The 5,799-nt window shown below is 37.7% G+C and overlaps 1 pseudogene; it reads right to left on the bottom strand.

Moving 5' to 3' along the window:
• Positions 1-2,685: 2,685 nt before the first annotated feature.
• On the bottom strand, positions 2,686-4,205 carry LOC149851210 (prefoldin subunit 1-like; annotated as a pseudogene).
• Positions 4,206-5,799: the final 1,594 nt, after the last annotated feature.

Below are 5,799 nucleotides of genomic sequence, written 5' to 3'. Positions count from 1 at the left end.
TATTTCGAATGTTAGCGACAAATAGTTTTCTCTCGCTAATCCGTCACAAATTTACGATGAAAAAAATTCATTGCAAATTGCCGTTGCTAATTAGCATTTTTCTTGTAGTGAAACCACATTCGACACATACCTCGATGTATATATACCAAATAACTGTCCAGAGTAGCCAAATTCTAGCCATCCACAATGGGAAGAAGCACCACCACCAACCCCCCAATCAAGCGGAACCCTAACTTACAGAATGTGCAGAAAACAAAAGGCTCAAAAAACAAGCGGCTTCCCCTGTCACCGACAGGCCTCCTTCTGGTGCCCGATAGAGAAGGATCAGAAAAGTGATGGAGAAGAGTATCTTGATCATGAGGATGTTGATGATCACGGTGACATTCTACTGGAAGGGGCGACGCTCGACTAACCCACCACTAGAGATGGCCGTGATAGAGGGGCCAATGACGTCGTGACCTCCTCTGCCATAGCAAAACCCATGGCTCCGATGACCAACAAAATACAGCAAACAAAGAGCAATTCAAGGGAGCAATAACAGAAAGAGAGAGAGCGAGAAAGCAGAGGGCCCTAACCGCAAAGAAGAGCGATGTACATGGAGAGGGAGAGGGAAAGCAGAGAAGACATTTAGGGTTCTAAATGGGCACGAAAATGAGCATTTAATTCCCCTTTTTCTGGCCGTTGGATCTCATTTAGATCCAATGACCAGGAATGTCAAAGAGGAGTCTTTTGCTCTTGAGCCCTATTGAAATTAGACAATGCAAGCGGTGGAGACTGATATGGAAGACATGGTTGCTTACTACTTGGTGGTTTGTTTGGATGGCATGCAATGATGCTACTTTCCGTCAAATTTCGGTCATCCTTAATAATCTTGTCCATAAAATCCTGGTTGATGTATATGTGATTCTACGTATGCATATTAGAGACCTCTCCTTCCGTCTTTCACTCATCGGTGGTTTCTTCTAATCCAGCGGATCCTGGTTGACCTTGGCTTTGTTGTTTGTTGCTAGCTGTCTGTAGTTTCTTTTTCTTTAGCTTTTGTTTTTCTATATTTTAGTTTTGTTTTCTATTTTGTTCGGTTCATAGGTTCAACATTTTGTTGATCTTCATGAGTGATAATGTTGATCTTCCTTCGGCTCTCTCTCTCTCTCTCTCTCTCTCTCTCTCTCTCTCTCTCTCTCTCTCTCTATATATATATATATATATATATATATATATATAGGTGTATGATGCTTTTTTGTGCCTACCCAACTTAGATAGTGGTTTTTAGGTTGTTTTTAAAAAATCTGACCATATAGATGTGTTTTGCATGATTGATTTGCTAGAAAATCACACTTGGATCATGTTTTTTTGAGAAAAAACATGATTTTGTAAGCATTGAATATTTTTTTAATTGTAAAACGTTGATTTTTTAATCTTATAAAAACCTAACTTTGTGTTAGAATGACAATCCAAAAGTCGATTCCCACAAAATCAAGCATGTAGGTAGGTATGGTTTGATTTTAGAAAAAATAAAAGCTATCTTTTCAAAGCTCGTTAGGCAAGCAGAAGGCACAAAAAAATAGCAGTCTCTTTCTCAACACACGTGTTGCCTTGGTAAAATGATTTGCAGGTTTGGATTGCAAATAGCAGTCTCTTTCTCAACATTGAATAAAACCAAGGAAAAGTACCTGTTCAAGAACTTCAGCTCTTCAGCTTAGGCTTAACACTTCAAATAATCAAGTGGATCAGTTTGATACAGTAGTATTTCTAATTCATGCTAATTTTCTTTTCTGATATTTAGGGCATTTTTGCTTGCATCTCATGCGATTCGAAATCACAGGTGCAGTGTTTTTGAATTACTTGAGTAAAACGGCCCCTAATGTGATTTGGAAGCATGTGAAGGATTCCATCTCTTATGTTTGCTGGAACGTGAGAAATGGGACAAATGGAAATCGTTCTCTTACGATTGTGAAAGATTCTCATTTAGGGCCGAGCAAACGTGCCCCAAGTATGAAAATAAAAAGCCTATCAAAAAAGGTATGAAAATAAAAATAAAAAATAGGGCAGCAAGTGAATTCTTTTAACAAGTGACAAAATTCATGGCTTAGTGGGATGGGGCCTAGACCGTTTGAGGGGCAGTTTAGGTTCAAATCCCATGGGTGTCACCCCTGCATAAGCCGAAGCTTGGTGACTCCCTGGGGTTGAGGGGTAAGCCCTCGGAGTACGGTAGGCTGAGCCAACGTGGTTAGGTCTCTGCGTCTGGGGCGGTTTCTCCGAGTAAAAAAAAAAGTGACAAAACTCATGGCCTAGCCAAGATGCTTATTTGTTGGATCATGACTGGGGCTACCAAGTCATCATGAAATTTCAAGTCATGGCTCAGGCAAGTTTGCAATTACTGTTACATGGGAAACAATCAAGGAAACAGAAAGAGGGAAACAGGAGAGGGGCAGTGGGAAAGAGATGCAAATAAGATGTTTGTTTTCAGTACAACAATAAAGGACCAAACATTATCATCAAACTCCAGCCAGGGTATCCTGAATCGAGCAATAACATTCTCTTTCAAAAGGATGGTAGCAGTGCAGTGGAAAGGAAGAGCTGTTGGCAAAATTTCACAAGGAATCCCTACTGACTGACCAAGAAAATGAGCAAATTTCCCAAGGGCACAATAGACAATAGAAAATATGCAAAATGTTAAAGACAAACTTATACAGTCATTGACATTATCTGACGAGCCAGACCAGCATCTTGTGCCAGCAATTCTCATAAGTTGTTCTCCACCTCTGAAGTTTGTTTCTCTATGTACTCCTTTGAAGTCTGCTTGAAAGCAAAACCAGTAGCAAATATAAAGAACTGAGAATACATCTCAGGATTCCATGGCTGATTGACAGGAATTTAGGAGAGCAGGGTTGAAAAATCAATGACCTAAGACCACCTGAGTAATATGTAATTATACCTGTAATGAGGCTAGAGCGGCTTCACCATCCTTCATCTTCTGCTTTTGCTCTTTTATTATGGCAGATTTTGCCTCCAAAACAAATCTGAACACGTGAAACATCAAATGCAAACAGAATTTCATGCACATGAAAGATTATCAATTCCACAAAGGAATCAACTTATAGTTCCATCAAGGGAGAGCATCACGAGGAAAGCATTTCAAGAACTCTGTATGCTCCCATGAACAAAATGCTACATGCAATGCTAAAGTGCTTCCTAATAGGCATAAAGAAATTCCACCAAACATGTCTTAGTTGTACTGGTGAATACACCTGAGAACCACAAACCATGTGTTGTAACCATACCACATAACAGAATATCTTTAATCCATAAGATACGCACAGAAAGACACCCACACATACATATATATGTGCATGCACACACAAACCAACTGCCATGCTAAACAAGAATAGATTTGCAGTCTTTGTTGACCAGTAAAATCTATGCATATCTATCGTGGCACTTTGTGTGCAAACCATTCTCAACTTTCATGATTCAATGAAGTAGTTCCATTGTGTGGCAGACAGCTGAATCACCATGTCTCCACAATATGTAAAAGTTGGTTCAGGGTAGACTATTGAAACTCATAAACAGAGAGCAACAATGACACAAACTTCTAAAAGACTAAAACCAACCCTGAGAAAATTACAAAACTGAAGTAATCTAAAAAAGAAATCATCGAAGACTCTTTAATCACAACCAAAAAATAAAAAAACAAGGCATTACATGTCAGCTTTCAGTAAGATCCACAAACAAAGAATATTAACTCATACCGATGGATTTGTAAGTATGTGTATCATCAGATAGTTGATGCAGCTCCTCTAGTGTTAGGAAAGCACGCTTTTTCTGTTTCTTTGCTGTGCATTTGCATCTGTACCTGAAATATAAGCAATAAAATAACTTTAATCAACTCATTTGTAAGTCACCAGATGATATGACGACAAAGTGGTTATATATTTCAGCTCAAATACTATTGACTTGGCAAATGAACACACAATAAGTTAGACAGCCAAAGAAAAAAGTGTTCAATAGTTCATAGCTCAAGAAGCAACAGCAAATAAGAAACTTACACAAGCAACGCACTTCTGCTCACCTGCTCTAATTTTCCTGTTGTCTCTATCATCTGGCCTTGAAGTTCAAGGAATGCCTAAAGCAACAGAAAGGAAATCTTATCACTAAAATGAAATTTGAAAACTGACGTTCTTACAAAAAGAAAATCTTACCATCATCCAAACTTCTGAAAAAATCACTCCTAAAGAAAAAATTCTTGCTAGGCAAGCCAGGCGTAAGTGTGATCCAGGACTGCACTACCCCACAAATCCAGCTATCAAGTTTGACCCTTAGGGGGTGTTAGGATCACCTAGGGGTGTCAACGAGCACCTAGAGATGTAAAAGGATTCGGGTCGGACATAGACAATATCAAACCCGACTAATCGGATATTGGCTAATGGGACTCGGATGCCCATTTTATTTCCCTTCTTATGAAGCAAGAAGCTGGTTGCAAACAGGTCGGATCAGTTGGTTCTAACCTTATTACGGGTCCGATATGGTAATACCAGATCCGGAAAAATTAATGTTGGAAATAGTGAAGTAAATGGATTCCGGTCGGACGTAGCCAACATCAAATCCGACTAATCGGATATTGGCTAATGAGACCGCTATGCAAATTTTATTCCCCTTCTTATAAAGCAAGAAGCTGGTTGCAAATGGGTCGGATCAGTTGGTTCTCACCTTATTATGGATCCGATTTGGTAATACCAGATCCGGAAAAATTAATGTTGAAAATAGAGATGTAAAGGGATTCGGGCCGGACATAGCCAATATCAAATCCGACTAATCAGACATTGGCTAATGGGACTCGCATGCAGATTCAGATGAGAAAAAGCTAATACCAAACCCCCAAAAAAAAAACATGTAATAAGAATCGGATATCCGTCAGATTCCGTCATGAAATTACTAAGTCTGAATCAGATTACTAATCGGATTTGTAATCAGGTTGGATATCGGATATATCCAATTCCTTGACATCCCTAGTTGAAAACAAAGGTCTTATCTGCAATTTCAAGCTGAACATAGGACTGATTTGCACAATCCTAAATGGGTCCGGATATTTATTTGTCTTATATTTTTTTTATGAAAAATTATTGTATTGTACGGATAATTTGACATGATTCTCTAAAAACCCTATAATTTTTTATATTTCTTTCAATGTACAAACTCACAAATATCTAACATCGCTAGGACCCTTTTACCCTTTGCAACTACGAATTAACACCTTATTGCGATAGAATTGTATTGCCCGTCAGTTATTGCAAACATGTACTTAAATCAAGAATCGCACATTTTTTTATGTGGACCTCATAAACTCGCATAAATTTATTTATAAATTCTCGGTGAAAGTAAAACCACTAAAATTGTAAATGTTCTACATTTTCGTATATACATAAATATATTTGTGAAACTCTAATCACAAATATACTATTTTTTCGCATATACTTCACAAATTCGCATAAATATATGTGTGAAATGTCAGAAACTACAAATTTATAAATATCTTACTTATTTGCATATATTTCATGATCTCACATAAATGTATTTGTGAACCTCCTTATGTCACAAATATTGTACTTAAGTATTTTAAGAATTTATGACAAATATGCGATATTGCTTATTTTTTGTGAATTTATCGATTCATATAAACCTGTTGTGGTTCCTAACCTTCGAAAACTTGTTTATTTTTGCATAATTTAGGTTTTTTTTTTATCCCCAACCAATGGTCTCAAACCTGCTTCCTTCTGTCAATTATTTTTGGCAACTATTCAT

Source organism: Nuphar pumila, chromosome 1 (assembly GCF_984573655.1).
Source record: "Nuphar pumila chromosome 1, dmNupPumi1.hap1.1, whole genome shotgun sequence".
Classification (NCBI taxonomy): Eukaryota; Viridiplantae; Streptophyta; class Magnoliopsida; order Nymphaeales; family Nymphaeaceae; genus Nuphar; species Nuphar pumila.
Note: the sequence above shows the minus strand (reverse complement) of the source record. Positions and strands in the feature narration are given on the sequence as shown.